This window comes from Mixophyes fleayi, chromosome 4, assembly GCF_038048845.1.
Source record: "Mixophyes fleayi isolate aMixFle1 chromosome 4, aMixFle1.hap1, whole genome shotgun sequence".
NCBI classification, from domain to species: domain Eukaryota; kingdom Metazoa; phylum Chordata; class Amphibia; order Anura; family Limnodynastidae; genus Mixophyes; species Mixophyes fleayi.
This window is the reverse complement of record NC_134405.1, coordinates 317070896-317088777: the sequence shown is the minus strand read 5'-3', so window position 1 is coordinate 317088777 and position 17882 is coordinate 317070896. Positions and strand designations below refer to the sequence as shown.

The 17882-nt window shown below is 39.6% G+C and overlaps 1 protein-coding gene across 8 annotated transcripts in view; it reads right to left on the bottom strand.

Annotated features, from left to right (window-relative positions):
- SGCD (sarcoglycan delta) overlaps positions 1–17882 on the bottom strand; it is a 495352-nt gene that overhangs the window by 345190 nt on the left and 132280 nt on the right. For 5 of the 8 annotated variants that reach the window (XM_075210130.1, XM_075210140.1, XM_075210131.1 and 2 more), the window contains exon 2: positions 12077–12123. The exons of the other annotated variants lie outside the window; for them this stretch is intronic. The gene's annotated coding sequence lies outside the window, so the exon portion shown is untranslated. The remainder of the gene's footprint in view (positions 1–12076; positions 12124–17882) is intronic. 8 annotated transcript variants of the gene reach the window in all.

The following is a 17882-nucleotide window of genomic DNA, read 5'->3' as shown; positions in this document are numbered from 1 at the left end:
ATTCGGACATGTTTAAATTATAAGATCATGGGCAACAGCTTAAAAGGGGAAGTCCACCCGGCTACAGAATTCACTTAATTCTAGTTATCTCTTCACTTCAAATTGTTGCATATTGTTCCTTGGCAATTGTCTTCACAAAGGAATTAATAGCACCATCTCGTCTCTTACTGTTTTCTGTCTGTATGGCCCTGATGAAAACCAACAGAGACCACCAATCACAGTAGGGAAGAGGACAATTCTGTCATCCTATAGGAGTTATTTTTTGGGGGGGCGGAGGAAACCCCCCCTGAAAAATCCTCTGTGCGCCCCTGCCCCCAACAAATCCATTTTTGGAGGAAGAGAGCTGATTGCACAAGAACAGGGAGGATATGGCCTAACAGATTTTGGCCCTTGGTCATTGTGAATTAAGGGTATGTCCAGTTTCACTTTTTGGTAGCTGTGCATAGCTCCAAATCGGATATTCATTTTTATTGGACTACTGGTATAAAGATCCGTGCTAATTATGACGATTATCAGCATAGGCCTTTTCAGTGTTCAAAAGAAGGTTGAAATAAATAAATAGAAATGACTTGACCACCTCCCCCAGTAGTGTTCCAAGCACCAGCACTCATAGCCATTATTGCAGGGGAACGTCCAAGTGGGGTCCTTCCGCAAACTCCACAACCATCATCAGACTACGACAGACTGGGCTGGTCACCGTATAACAGTGAAACTGCAGCATGGAATCCACATTATAGTGGGACACAGTTCCAGCCTGTTCACAACTCTCTACGGAGATAGGGCTTGCAAAAATCTCTTTTCAGGGCTACCTCTAGTAAAAACACCTATTTTCGCCAGAGATAAAGCTTTTCTCAGTTTGATAAATAGGCCCGCTAGTGGTCCTTACATGGCATGAACATCAACTGGAAAGATTGTAACTGGAGAATAGCCCTGGCTAAAATAAACTTTGTTATAGCCACAATAAAATTAAACTGGTAAGAGCAATTTAACCTACAAGTACTGTATGGCTTGTAAAATCACATTACTTGTATTGTTTCATATAAAAGTGTCTTATATTTTAGCTGTATTTACAGTATACTAGACCTGTCATTCCCACATAAAACCACATTGATGTCTATAAAATTGCAAATAAGGATTGTCTAGTCTGTGTTAAACAGACTAAGGAGCCGTGATAAATGCATTTTCATTAATCGTTCAAGAGCTGTAGTATCATTTATTTGTATAGCAGCTCCATATTACACAGTGCTTTCCAGAGAATAATGCATCATGCATATCAGTCCTGCTCAATTGGAGCTTATAGTGTAAATTCCCGTCACCAACACACATTAGGGTTCAGTTTGTAAGACTGTGGGAGGAAACCAGAGCACCTGGAGGAAACTGACGCAAACACGGACAGAACATACCAACTCCACACAGATACAGCCCTGGTTGGAATCGAGTCTATTCCCCCAGTGCTGCGAGTCAGCAATGCTAACCACCGTGCAAAGCCATAACTAGAAATATTAACACCTGGAACAAGACAGACAATTGACACCCCGTCGCCCTCTACCGTAACTAAACTAACTTAAAATAATTTTCCTGCGCCCCATCTTCAGTTTTGCGCCCTAAACTAATGCCAATCTTGAACTCTTCGCCAGCAGTTACATTTGGTACAAAGTGAGTCATATCCCCTACAAAAATACGAATTGTTGCTGAAGAATTGAGTTTTTTCCCTTCATCAATAGACCCTCATGTGAGGTTCCAGAATCAGAGAGGATTAAACCGAGAGTGAGGTCAAGGGTTATGGTGGCTACAAGATAATGACTGCTCAGAATGCAGATGAAATAATCTAAGTGAGGGAAATTCATGTGAGATATAAAGACTTGATCTATGAGAATGTTAGATAGTATGTACATGGATGTGTGCTCTGGGAGACATATGTGAGTGTCATCTACTCCCATTCCACCTAGAAGACATCGATATAAGAGACCTGCCAGTGTGGTTAAGGGGTAGCATAAATCAGTTATTCAACAGCTGCAGAGCAGAAGGAAAAATCAACTAGAGTGTACTGGTTAACCAACCAGTGAGTGTCAGCTCTTGTTACAAGTGAGCAAAGTTTCACTTGTTAAGCCTCAGTAGAGGTGGGATGATAAAGGAAGATTGTGCATTGGAAGTGGATGTAATTTATTGGTTTATGCGAGATGCAAAGACTGTACATATCCCCCATTTATAAGACGGCTGGAGAAATAACCATGATCTCAGGACACCACACACACACGTGAGCTGGGGGATACATGTATGTATTACTTATACTGTGAATTATCCTTTAACCTGTACACATGTAAAGGGTTACAAACTCAAGTGTCATTACATGATGCATCCATGCATACACAAATACATTTACAAGTCATTTTCTAATTGACTCTGTGTTAAAAGCCAGAAGGACCTTTATAATTACTTTGTGAACTAAAAGAAAGAACACAGAAATCTGTCTCCTCCCACTAGTTTGCATACAATGCCACTGGCACACAGATAAAAAGAAATCATTTTTATGTGTCACCTAACTAGCCTGTCATATAGATAATCTTTGATCTAGAAAATGTTAATTTATGATGCAGTACATGGAGTGCTTGAGTTATACGATATTGAGAAATTCACATTTTATAATGAAAAGCCAGAACTAAGACAAAAAGGTAACCCACTATGAAAAAAAAACCTTTCATAGGATTATGAGGAGGACACAGCACGTGGGGCCAGACAGTAATAAACGATCAGAGCGGAAGACCTCTCACCCCAGGCTTCACGTAAAGAAAGTCATTTGGAGGAACTTCCAGGGGCCCTGACCTGTGCCGGCTCCTCCGTGCAGCCATCTCTGAGTAATGCATTAGCTAGGCGGCTAAAGTTAATCTATAGTAAAGATAATATCTTATATTTATAGATCAGTGACATGTTTACAATAACAGTCACCTCTGACCTGCTGAGCTTACAATTCAATCTTTTAATGTGTAAGGTTCACAGAGTTAATATGTGCTGCTTTAGTGATCTGAAAGGAATACGAGATATCAATACAAACCAGTTTTTCCCAATGAATAATAGAACAGAAAGAGTGCCTCTTCCACAGCGATAGGACGGGAAAGTACATTTCAAAATAATGAAGTGATTCCATGAATTTTATTACTGGCAAAAACTCATAAAGGGGATGTCTACCTTTAACAACATTTGGGAAAAATGCCAAATGTAATGTTATAAAAAAAAATACTTAGAGTATCTCGCTGTATTATCCAGCTCATTCTGTGTCTTTGTTCACTAGCTCAGACTTCGCTTGACAAGGTTCTTCATGGCATAGTTATTACACCCCCCATGACCCTGCCAGACAAATACAATGCCGTACGGCAGGAGGGCAATGCCAACGACTACAATACCTAAAAGTTATTTAGGCTTAGAATTATTCAGGGGCAAAAAATAACAGCTAGAATCTGATTGGTTGCTATAGGCAACATCTCAGGGAAGGGCTGATAAATTTTAGCCCAGGGTGCAAGACTCAACTCAGCAGCCTATTAGGAACATTTTAAAGGGGGAAAAAATGCAGGTGCTCAGTGACCCAGCCCAAAGTAGTTGGGGTAGATATTCTTTAATGACTCAATCAACTAGTATTTCCTTTGGGTATGGGATCAAAAGAATTGTTAGTCATAATCCAGTGATTTGTCCAATTAATATATAGTATGATGACTGTAAAGATACACATAGGAACAAAGGTGATTTAGTGTGTGTGTGTGTGTGTGTGTGTGTGTGTGTTGTAGGGAATATAGATTGTAAGCTCCACTGTTACAGGGACTGATGTGAATAATTATATGTTCTCTGTAAAGTGCTTTATAATATGTAGGTGCTCTATAAATAACTTTTAATAAATAAACCATGTCCTCTTTGAAGTTTTGGTAAAGGATGACAACATAATGGAGTTAATCTGAAATCTATTCCAAGCAAAAAGCGATTAGCCCCTAACAACCAGAAGATTGAAACTCTATATCAAAAATGATTTTGATAGCAAGGACTAAACTATTTTATTGAATGAAAAGGACATAGTATAATAAATATTTTTATTTTTATATGTTTCATATGTTTTTTTTTATCTCCTTCAGGTGAATGACATTAAATGTTGTTCAATTTGGTAATAGTCCAAATAAACACAACATTATTATGTAAATACTGTAGAAATACACCTCTTTCAACATTTTTACCCATTTTATATTTTCATTACATGATCCTTTTTATCAAAATACATCACTTAAAAAAATCAGTTATCACTACACTATTTATGAGCGATACTATTACGTCTCTGGGGTTCTGTGTTTCGTGCCATCCGGCTAACCAGCTCACTCATTCACAGTGGAAAAATAAAGAAGTAATGTAAAAAAATAGATAAAAATATTTAAAAAATAAGAATTTTACTGCTAGCGGGAGTTACTCCTGATGATAGGAGTGCTATCGCAAGCGACAACCATTCTTATATGTTGTGTAAAGCAAAAAAAAAAAGTAAAAAAAATAAAAAAGGACTTAGTGTTTATATAAGAAATAAAATGTAAAAGTAAATTATTATTCATTACCTTCAGTGTATTTCTCTGTTTGTTACAGATTCTAGAACTGTAGTATTTATTATTCCTAATTGCTCATCTCTCCCCTGTTAACCACTCCAGCAGATCCGCACAACTAAAGTCATCAAGTCTCCTCTGTAACTGTGCAGGTTTTAAAGAGACATCAAGTAAGCCTTCTGTTATTAAAAGCAACACTTAGACCCCATGTGGTGCCCTGATTGGGTATGAGATTATGTTTTAAAATCTTTTTTGCATTTCATATCGCATCTGTGGATTCCCATCTGTTCAATCGGGAATCTATAAATGCTCCTTACTTTTTGAGAAGTGGAAAACTCTCAAGAGGAGAGCATTACAAAAACGTAATGATTACATTAAAACGTACCTCCCAACACTGACCCCGGTCCAAATTGGGACACTGTGCATGCTCAGCAAAGTGATGGCATGGATACAAAAGGGGGTATGGCTATGATCCAGGGGAGTAGCTAGTGCCCCCAAAGAGCTAGGCCACCCCCAAACTCTGTTCTATCCCCTAAAAAGACCTTTTAATGATGACACCTGCTCATCATTGTAAATGGGAACATAGAGTATACCTCCCAACTTGACCGGCATTCGAGACAAAGATGCTCCTCTCAAGACTATGCCGCCTAAATTGGGACAGTTGTGAAATACGTCAAAACCCAACCAACTAGGACTTTGGAACCGACCCGATCATAAATGAAAGTTTTCCATTTTTTCCATTGTTCTGCAGTATTTTGTGCTTTTTTTTAATTTAATATGGGGCACAAAAAATGTGCTGATCTAACAAAGTGCAAATGGAAGGGCGAAATGCGTCTCTGCCCCATAGGAACTTACAATCTAAATTCCCTAACACGCAAACACACACACTAGGGTCAATATCCATCAGAAGCCATATTTTGGCAGGTATGTTTTTGGAGGTTTGTGGTTTATAAAAATGACACTTGCTAATTCATCTGATCAAGTCCTATTCAATGACTTCTATAAATTACAATCAAGATGACACAATTAGTGCCATCATATGCCTTGTCCTGCCCACCATGCAGAGTAGGTTGGACCTACTAATGTTCTGCTGATCTATAAAGTGGTGAGTAGACTAAAGCTACCTAAACATTGGCGTTTGAAATGTATTTTATAATGTATGTAAATATACAAGTAAATACACATTCAAACTGCATTGTGTGTCAGATGCACTGACAAGGAACAGGAAGTATTCAAAAAAATGAGTTAAAAGGTAATAATGCAAATATGTATGGTCTTATTTAGTACAATAGTTTTTAATTTCACATCTGTTTACATGAATGTAATTTGCATTAAACATAAATGTTTAAGACCTCAATTTAATGCCAGTGGGTACATAGCCTAATATAAGCCATATATAGTAAAGGATAGAAAATAAAGAAATGTGATGTATGACAATTTTGGTTATATCTTGTCCTCAGTATAATCATAATTAATATACATATAATTAACGAATGAGAATGCTGAAATAGACTTGTGACCTAATGACAGACACAGAATAAATTAATCCTGATAATATAGAGTTCATCCCAGTGGCAGCAGAGGATTGGATCCTTCAGCATTACAAGCCCATCTGGTGCTTATGAGGTTAATACATATTCCTCTCTTGTCACCCCTTTGAGAGTCATTTATCTCAGGCCAAGCTGCTGAAAAATAGCCCTCAGCCCAGCCCAGGAGAGGAGGTCAAGGGGAGCTGAGGGCAAATGCTGGTCCCTAGCGTAGCTGGTGATGAATAGGTCCTTATCACAGAATGAAGGATGATAGGGAGGTGAGTCGCACAGATTAGAGGGCACGCTTTCACCACAAACAGATCCACCAAAGTCTGTGAGTAAGCGCTGTCTTCCTAATCGACAATAGCATTAATAAAGGACATGTTCATAATGACTATTAGTGTAATTCAGCGGCACATGTTTAGAAGCTACAAAAGGCTGATAAATATCTGTAGCACTTAGTGCACTTACAAGCCGTCCTCAGCCATATCAAAGAAGTTTATGGACGGGCTTCCTTACAGCTCTATTATGTGCTTATTAATGGGCAAAAAGCCTCTTATTCCTGGCACACCCAATGCACAAAAAAGTTAGAAAAGATGTAAAAAATATGATCAACATTCCATTATAAATTACCTTATAAGTCCGTAAAAAGTGTTTTACTTCTTTTAAATCCAGTAATAAAATTATTGCGATTTAAAAACTAGAAATATAGTCCCAGGGGTATATCTACTAAACTGCGAGTTTGAAAAAGTGGAGATGTTGCCTATAGCAACCAATCAGATTCTAGTTATCATTTATTTAGTACATTCTACAAAATGACAGCTAGAATCTGATTGGTTGCTATAGGCAACATCTTCAGTCTGTCAAACCTGCAGTTTAGTAAATATACCCCGAAGTGTTGTGTATCGTCCTGTAAAGAAATTGATTTGCTGATCAGTTCTAGCACTCTATAGACATTGGACGAGGCGTTGCTGATATCTGGGTGCACATGACGCTCATTCATTCCATACAACTCTTCCTATCTGACCTAGCTGATCCATTTATGAGCAGTTTCATCTGATAAAAAATTCAAGCACTGCATGAAAAGATCACAAAACTTTTCATAAACTGGCTGCTGCAAAGTCACCATAGATGGCTCTAGATTAGCTTATTTCAATGTAATAAAGTGTCCTTGATGATTGTGCTGAATATGCTGTTGAGGGACTCGAGCAAGTCTCAGGCCCATGTGATCCCAATTATCTTCTGAGCAGCGTCTGACTGCAATACCAAAACTGCATGGGGTATACATTTAATGTAAAGAGGTGGCGCCTGAAATACGTTGATCAATGTTTGTCGATCGATGTTGCCCTCCGTGAATGACTCAAACTGGGACAGAGGGGTGGTCCCTGGATCACCCAGCAATTTTGGGAGGCGGTCTTTGGCCGGCTGCCACGAGGGGCCAAAGTACATCATAACTGAGAGAATATGAGTGACATGGGACAGATTTGAGGGAGAAATTTCCTCAGTGCGTGGCTGCATATAAAGAGGGGAAGGAGGACTGAAGATCAGAGAGCCACAAAAATGGGGCGGAGTCCCCATAATAATAAAGAAGAGTCCTTGAGAGTAAAAAAAGGGGGCACCCCAATCAATTAGTGTGAGACTCCCAGGAAGGACAGAGAGAGCACAGTGAGCATGTGTTATTGCAGAAGTGAGAAGCCCCCGGCAGTGGAGAGGTGATTAGCTGTGCTGGTGTGAGGAAGGAGAGATACATATTTATTTTAGTGTTATTTGCAACTCAAGTATCGTGCTGGAGTGACGAGTGTAAAGAAAGAGTTCATTTTTATAGAGATGATCTGGTGCCCAAATCACTGATACATCTGTGTGCACGTGTCCTAAGTCACCACACCTGAGTCCCAACACTTTAAAGAGACATTGCTGAAAACCTGCAAGTGCGGGGACCCTCTGGTCAGAGAGCTAGCCGGGGCAGAGGAAAGTGAGGGGGCTCATTACCCACCAGTACCACACGCAGTGACAGCAGGATACATATACAATCACATTAGGATTCTCCTTTTGAACTACTGTATGTTCTGCCCAGAGGCACTAATTCACTGCTGCAGGCACAAGCTGGTTCTCATTAACACAGTTTGGGCCGGATATACACACCACAGTTTACACAGGGTCCCTTTGGCTGTAAGATGGTTAAAATAAGCCAGAAATCTGTAATGGTTGTACAGTCTCATTTCTTTTCAAATAAATGTTAACATCTCATCCTTTTAATATGTCTTGTTTTATTGGCCCAATTTGCAGTTCTTGAAGCCTCTAAATTGTCATGTTTTAAGTCATCATGTATAAAATTGCCAGGGATCAGCTGATGAAATCGGCTTAATTACACTTGCAGCCTGATTTAAATGTTATCCAGCCGCCTGTGCCAAGTGGTAGGCCTAGAGTAACGTAGCAGAGTACATCTACATAACCCATACAAGTCATCGCTGGGCTTTTAATAGCAACGCTGGAGAACTCCAAGAGGTGTTTTTAATTAAGCTTTATACTCCTCCTCTCGCGCCCCAGCTCCATGTAGAAGCAACTTAATGGATCCGAGCCGCCCACCCACTCCAAAGACCCCAAGATAATGCTGCAGTCCCATTGGAAAAATGTATTAGATTGTGATGTAATGAATTGTGCTCACATATCAGGCCACATTTACCAGTCTGGGCACACAAGTCACTTATACAGCGACAACAGAGCACAAATGATCCACTTGGGATTCAGGGGCAGGATTTCAGGTCAAGATTTTTTTTTACATAAAAACTACCATGTTATACTTTTCAACAATCATAAAATACAAAAACATATAAATACTCAAACAACAAGTTCATTGCAAACCCTTGAAAATATTTTTTGCTGCCAATTTTATAAACATTTACTCACAGACAATATTTATTACTGAAGCATTATATATTCAATTGTATAATGCTTCCAAATGTAAATGTAGTAGCTTGTAGCAGATAAACTCATCCAAATACTAAAGATAGGGGACTCGTAGCCCTATCCCTATCCAAAACCAGTGATGTGGTGAATGTTATGTGTACTTTAGTTGTGACAAAAGGTTTCTATTTTTTTTGTTGTTGAAGGGCAAAAATGTGACTAAATTTTAATGTCTTGCAAAAATTTGGCAGGAATACTTATACTCCTTCACGCAGCACTTGCAATGCTGCCCGGAACACTTCAGTCACCTGCGCTCTGCCATAATTGAGTGCAGGAGAGCACTTGGACAAAGCAATCATCTACACTTCTTCCTGCAGTCAAAACATTAACGATTGGGGCAGTAGAGGGAGAGGGGAGTGGAGGAAGGATGCAGCGCAAATGATTGTTGTCACACTGCACGTGCAAGTCTGGAGGCAAGGTGGAAATCTTCAGAAGAATGGACATGGAGGCTGGCCTCCATGCTCCCTACAATGGTCTGAAAAGGAGTAAGAATGGTTTGGCTCTGTATCACCACCTGTTGGCTTCAAGTAGTTTTGCAGCAGTTATATGTATTTTTAAAGACGAGCAAAGTTGTGGCAGAATAAAGCGCAAATCGAATTTCAGTGGAAGAGTCTGTGTCGCAGAGGTGCAAAAATCCAGCGATAAGACCTTCGAGTGGAACAGTTCTGAAAATTTTGCTCATCTGTAGTATTTCTCTTTACTCACTTACTTTCTGAGAAACATGTCAACATTTCTTACTTAGTGGTACCAGATCAATAGACCCACAGATACATGTAATCCCTTTATAAACCACATATGGAATGCGCTCATTAATCCAGCAAATCAACCTAGATGTCGCTTTCTGTGCATTCCTTTCCTTTCATCTCTCTCTGTCTTCTTTCCTTTACTGTATTTTGCTGACAGGATTAATGTACAAATCTGTTTTGTTTTATTTATCATGTTTATCTGATTATTCATTTTCTTATTCTTTGCCAATATTTGTAATGTTTGTGTTGAAAAGTGAAAACTATATGTAAAAAATCCAATATACTGTAGATATAAATGACTGCTTCTGATCATTTGACCTGTTTGTTACCAGTCACGATAACATTTGCTATACGATGTCACTACAGCTGTCCTTGAGGCTGTTGAATTGCCACATTCACATTTACAAATGACTCCACTCTCGCAGCTGTTGCAGATTGTAATCAATAGTTTACTCCAATTTTTTACTTCATTTGTTATGTGTATGTACTTCCCTAGTGTCTTGCACATTGTGGATATTGTGTATCATGTATTTTGTGTTAAATATGTAGAAGCCAATTTGAATTCATTAGTTCATAGATGTCCTGCTAATCTTTTTCTAAATATTTTGCTTTGCCATCAAAGTCTTGTAAGTTGTTTATTTTTGTTTCTCTTGGCTATGAAAAAAACTGCTCTGTGGAGATAATTGTATCCAATGCACAAACCAGAGCTGTGCTGCGCTGTATTCAAGGGGAAACAGAAATGTAAATGAATGGACAGTTGGTAGTCAGCCACATTCTAAATATTAACTCTTCCTGCATAGTGGAAAATATATGACTAGGTAAGGAACTAACGTAACATTCCAAATTTAGACAACCTTACCCCTTTAATATATAATCACCCACTACCTCATTTATTAAATAGAATGTCCTTGCCTTGGAAACCTCAGATTACTTGAAGCCAGGAGCCAGATCATGGCACAACCGGCACATTGTCACCGCAGCGACTTTGCATGCCAAATCTGGGTACTACAATCCATCCAGTTATCTTAGATAGAGGTTGATGAAGCTCTACTGGAGAGGACTGGACTGCTTACATCTCCCACGGTGTGAACCAGCAACCGGATCCAGGTAACAGGAGGAGGGCTCCTATTTGTTAAACAGGGGGGAGGTTATATTAAGGAGGGGTTGTCCACAAATGCTCCTTGTATTTCATCTGTTGTACAAGAGAACTTGAATACCAGATTGTTGTGCCTGATTCAGAGTGGAATCTAAACGTGAAAGTTGCATGCAAGTGTATGTGTATATACACCTTATACAGAGCTCAAGATGCTTCCAGGACTGAATGAGTAACAGATGTATCTTCTTGACACCAGACTCACCCTCAGACGTTTACGTCCAACTTGCTAATATGTACAAAAACCTTTTATTTTATATTTTATGAACGCAATTCCTTTGAAGCATCATCTAAACTTGAATAACCTAGCTAATACAACAGAAACGTCTTCCCGACATGTCAATAAAAAGAAAATAAAGTTTTTATCTTTGCTACAACAAGCTTGGCAAATCCTAATCTATGACTGAATGACTACTTAATAAGTGTCAGAGAATCATTCTACTTACAAGCGGTTTTGTAGTTTGGGCGTTCCTCTACTTAGCCCTTCCCTGAGCACCCACAAATAAAACCACTTTTTAATCATATCTGCGACTTGTCCTAGTCTAAATCCTTACACATTTGCTTGAACACACCCTTACTGTACATTGCTTACGTTAAAACGACCTTTCCCTCCTGCCGTAACGCCTCTTCAGAAGAAAGAAAAGTTAGGTGCCAAAAAGCAGTAGGTCTGAATAGCCGCAGTTGCATACATTGACTTTCTGAGCAAGCGCAGACCAATAAAACGCAAAGATACAATAAGTCAATGGGAGGATGTCTCAATTTGAACCAGGCCTGTTATGTTATCTGCTTTTATGAGACATTTCTTATCAATATACTGTACATTTTTAGATGTGTACACATCTACTTAATCCCCTTGGTAGGGAAGGAGTTAATAGTACCACTTTGTGTAGCGGTGGTAAATGAAAAGATTATGTCAAAAGGAGAAGGATGGGTGACCAGTCAAGAAGAACAAACAAAGCAGCAGGCATTAAGGTAAGATATATAGAATATATGGTACAGTAGTATCATAAGCTGTAACATAAAAGAAAAACAGCAATGTGCTTAACAAAAAAATGTAAATTTTTTTTTTGCACATGATATGGAAACACACATTAAATATTTTATTGGGTTAATTACCTTCAAACTTGGAATGATTCACTTCCCAACTATCAGAGCGTTTTATCCTACAAAATAATATAAAAAAAAATATATGAATTGCTGCCACCATTCCCTTTATCTCTCCCACACACTGAGCATTTGTAATTAACTTTTCATTTTACAGAGACACAGACGGTTCCAGACAATGCCACTTGCAGTTAAGGGTTAAGTAGGTGCTTCTGCTACCTGTCACCGTGTCACCTCTGTACACATCACAACTGCAGAAAAGACTCTTCCTGGCTCATCAAGGATTGTGCTGACCTATTTCCACAGGGATGTCAGGACTGCTTAATTAAGGCTTTACACACAGTGGCGTACAGCATATCCAAGACACAGAGAACTTCAAACCCTTGTAACAGTTTTTTACCTAACATTGGAGCCATTTGCATCTTAACACACACTGTACACGAGACAAAATATTCTGTTCTGTCATTACTGAAGCCAAACCCACAAGGGAAGCAGTTTTTCTTCAAAATAACTTAACTACTACCTGCTGCATTATAGATGGATATATAGAATGACATTTGGACAGGTTAGGCTTACTCTTCAGATCATGGAATTGCAGAGTGACTAGAGAAAGGATGAATTGCCAACAAGGCGGCAGAGGCAAATGTCTATATTCTGACACTGTAGACAGGTTGCAACACTGAACACTGATAGTGCTTCATGGTTGTTGTTGGTTATCTGGCTATCATCATCATCATCATCATTTATATAGCACCACTAATTCCGCGGCGCTGTACAGAGGACTCACTCACATCAGTCCCTGTCCCATTGGAGCTTACAGTCTAAATTCCCGAACATACACACACACAGACAGAGACAGACAGACACAGACTAGGGTCAATTTTGATAGCAGCCAATTAACCTACCAGTATGTTTTTGGAGTGTGGGAGGAAGCCGGAGCACCCGGAGGAAACCGACGCAAACACAGGGAGAACATACGAACTCCACACAGATAAGGCCATGGACGGGAATTGGACTCCTGACCCCAGCCCTGTGAGGCAGAAGTGCTAACCACTTAGCCACCATGCTATATACTGCCTATCCCATTACACATTTACAGCAGATAAACAAGCTGTTGCACACACCATCTAGGTTACAGTTGCCCAAAAGTGTGACATCAATGTGACATGTGGCATCCATACTCTTCTGGAGACCCTGCTTCTTCCACTATTTAAGTCTCAGCCTGTGGCTTCCTGCTTACCTCCATTCCCTCCCTGTAATGACACTGCCCCTGTCACATGAATGATCAGGTTACTGTCTCAGACATGATTCGCATACTCAATGGTCTAATTGACTATATTGTAAACATTCCAATGATCTAAACAGGGCACATATAAACAAGTGGCAGAAGTTGTAATACTGTATATTAAGGTGGTCAGATTTTAGTCAAATCCATTTTAAAAATAAAATATCATACAACAATATATGGAGGCTGCCAGGGTAAGCGGGTCCATAATAAAAGTCTTGGAGAGTTGCGAACAGTTTTTGAGTCACCAATCCCTGCTTTGGAATACAATATAATTTTTATTTGTCTCTGCTCCGCAGTTGTGTAGTTATGTACATGGATCACTCTATGGAAACATGTCAATGTTTACCTTGAGTATTTCAGGCTTACAACCTATGTGGCCGCTTAGTATTGAGAGTCAGACATGGAGGATAAAGATTACAATCCATCCTCTGCTTGGTATTAAACAATAACAAGAAAACATTTGTTGACTTGACATCTGCATGCGCTACTGGAGCCCATGTGTATTATAAATGTGTAGACATTTCCCAGCACTGCTAAAAACTAGTATCCTGTCCTGTATTATATGGATCATGACTTTATTATTGGCTTGAAGTATACAGCCAGATAAAGATAAATAAAGGCTATGTATATACATATATATTTCAAATACATTATTTGAAACATTCCAACCAAGTCTTAGATCCCGTAGATCCCTGATCTCAGTCCTGGGTCCTAATGCACCAATTTGGCTACTGCATTTTAAAGTGTCAGTGGCGCACGCAGGGGGGGTTTCTGAGTCTCTAGAAACCCCCCCCCCTGCGCTAACTAAGTGGCCACTGTCCTATACAGAAGCCGCGGTGCTGTCAAAGAAGCGTCCGCGGCGGTGCTGTATTGTATACATCACCGCCGCAGACGCTTCTTAGACAGCGCCGCGGCTGCTGTATAGGACAGCGCATGTGCAGCAGCTCTCTCTCGTTTGTTTTATTTTGGGTCGGCGGGGAGAAACCCCCCCCCCCCGACAATCCTCCGTGCGCCCCTGAGTGTGTATGACTAGGATCAGAGCACATGTTTTTCTGTCTTCATCCCTTCACGTCCGGAATCTCCCCAGTTTATTAGCCAATTAGATCATCAGAATGTTCACAGCAGCACAGATTATTTCAGAAGATGAATGTGCTGATGTTGTGTAAGGCAGTGAAATTACATTCTTGTGATTGCCTTAGGGAGGCCAGCACTGCATGTGACTGGTCAGTGTTAGTATGTGAGTAGGATAGAAGCAAACAGGAAGACACAGATTGAAAGCTTCATAGTAGAAGAAGCAGGGTCCTCCAACAGCACACAGTAGGGTAGAGATATGAGGCTCCTGTACAGCTTCATGGAGGAAGACTGTAGTGCTAAAGACACCTCTATATTAAATTAACTTTATACAACCATACTTCCTATGGACATGGATGCAGCAAAAGGGCTCCACAGATATAAGTATATTAATAAAAGTGGATAGTATGAAATAAAGGGAATTTTACTGTATCCTGAATGCCCAAACATTAAGATTGGTGCAGAATTTACACAGCATGTAGGCCAATGAGGGGCAATGTGAACCAGATGAATGACCCTACCTTCAAATGGGCCGCACAGAGGAAGTAGGAAGAGCACTATGCACACCTCCGGGTATGTCCTGAGACCTCCTTGCGCTGTGTAGAGGAGGTCACATGGTGCGGATGACTGCCCCTGTTCTGATATGATCGGAAGCAGCGAGCTGGGGGCCGCAGGCCGCCTGTTGCCCACTGCTGATGTAGGCACACAACCTTTGACGCCTTAGGCCTCTGTCCATCCACTATCCCTTTACTAGAGATTCTCACAAACTTTAAAAGTTTCGTAAATCGTTTTGTTGAATCGCATCTAGAGTTAGAAAATTCTATGGAACTTCAGGTCAATTAAAAATGTGAGCAAACAGGTTCATCCATATGTTAACAGTTTTGCACATGATTGAGCTTAAATTGATACATTTTCACACTTTTGTAATGCAAATAGAAATCTTGGAACACAGTGATGTTTGCAGTGAGAATTTAAAGAAATGATTTTGAACATTATATCTAGAATCTGAGTTTCCTTTTTAAAAGGTCTGATAAGATCCTTCCACAAATACCCTATAAGTTTTAATTTTTTGCTTATTGTTTCATTTAGAAATCATGCTACTCAATGGAATTGTCATTATATCTAAAGTTCTTTGTACATGAAGTAAATATATGCATAGTAAGCATTTGCATAGAAATAAAGCTTTGTCTGTTTATGAGAATATAGATGCCTACATAAATATCTTTACTCAATTTACCCATTATTACAGCATGTTTTTGAAAAAACGTTTACTAAAACCAAGGATGTAAAAAGAGCATAAAAAGCAGACCCAAATGTATAAATTATAGCATAATTGCCTACTCTCCCGGAATGTCCGGGAGACTCCCAAATTTTTGAGACTTCTCCCGGACTCCAGGGAGAGCCGGGAAACCTCCCGCACTGTGCCCTATTCATTGATGAACTGGGTGGGGGTGGGGGTAAACACATCATCCTGGCCCTACCCCCTGTAGTGATAGGGCGATATTGTTAACGTTTTATAGGGGGTATGGCCTAACAGCAAAATACACGTGGCCACATCCCATGACAAAGCCCCCTCCCGGAGATAATACTGCCAAAATTGGCATGAATATGAGTATAAATTATAGTAATTATATCTAAAGCAATTATAACAACACCAGAACCTTGAAAGCCCCATATTTCCATTTTACATTATAAATCATTATAGATATATAAGGTCATCTTTTGGCCGCGAGATGAATTTGTTACTAATCGTCTAGCAACTTGATGGCCAAATATGAAAAACAAACTATATAAATAGAAATAAACCTTTGTTTTAAGTAGGACTTATTCACGTAATTCTTCAATACATATTTTATAGCACTGTATTTTGCAGAGAGAACATTATTTCTCTGCATTTTTTCATTTATTAATGTGGATGTGTTCTGAAATATAATATTGGCTGCTCAAGAGCCCCACAGTGGAACGTTAACTTGTTTTTCTGGGTTTATCAAGGACAAGCTTTGAACAAAGAAACTCTTACCAGACATTTTATTGCAGAATAATGCAATGATTAATAACATATTATGCACTTAAAAAATTAAATATTGGTGAGCAATATTGGTAAAGCAAAATGCTGTGTATTTTATTCAATATTTACCTCAGTCATTTGACCTCATTTACAAAATACATAGGATGTGCAGCACAAAGTACCATGGTGTTACACTGCAGCGTCAAGATGGTCTGCCCAGCACATATTAAGGTACATGCGTATTCTGCACCCTCAGGGAACTAGAAGTGCGCCTCCCTGTGGAGGGGAGGATAAATCACAAGAGGCGCACCGTACAAAAGTGTAAAAGACACATCAGAAGTCCAACCTCCTATCGCTTTAGAACCTCCCTTTCATTAAATAACTTTTCCATTTTCTCCAATAATACTGCTCATTCATGGGTAAAACGGATCATGAGAGTGAGTTGACATCTGGGGGTATATTTACTAAACTGCGGGTTTGAAAAAGTGGAGATGTTGCCTATAGCAACCAATCAGAGTCTAATTATCATTTATTTAGTACATTCTACAAAATGAGAGCTAGAATCTGATTGGTTGCTATTGGCACTTTTTAAATATACCCCCTGGACTGCATTTATTATCTGTGGCAGTATGCCTAGAAATTCTACCCTAAAGGGCAAATAGAAGGGGCAAAATACATCCTATTAAACATAAAAGTTGAGACCTGGGCCTGATGAAGAGTTGGATGCAAGTACTATTTCTGAGCGTTAAATGCACTTTTAAATACTGCCAGCACCGAAGTTCATATCCTCTGTACAGCGCTGCGGAATCAGTGGCGCTATATAAATAAATGGTGATGATGATGATGCCTAGGCTGGTACTGGCAAAATCGAAAAATTCCGATACCAGCACCAGGCTGGGCTGGTGCCACTACAGCGGGGAAACCCACAGCATCTGGTCCCCTTGCCATAATGACTACCAACCCTAGCCTATACAGCAATCCCTGTCAGTCTAAAAATACTACAAGTGCCAGCATACCCCTGGCTACCAGAGCCATGACCCCATAGAGGTGCAAGGAAAAATTAGTAGATATTTCTACCTTAATTGTCGGCAATCTGCGCTGCACAATGTCTGCTCGCTGGCAATTGAATTTCCCTCTTTAAATGTATCTTACTCAAGCATACGAGTTTTACGTACTATACTTAAGGCACCTGTTGCTCTGCATACTACGTAAAATATTTATTTTTCAATATACAAATTTATGCCTGCATTTTTTTAAATTCCAATTCATCAGGCACTGACTGATTAAATATTGTCTGTACAGCGCTGCATGATATGCAGGCGCTATATAAATAACTGCTTATAATAATAAAGGAAAGCATCTTTTAGCAAAAAGTCCGCCAGCCCGCCTTGGCAACAACCAGACAGTTGGCAGAGCATCTCCTGCCTGTACCCACAATGTATCTCCTTGTC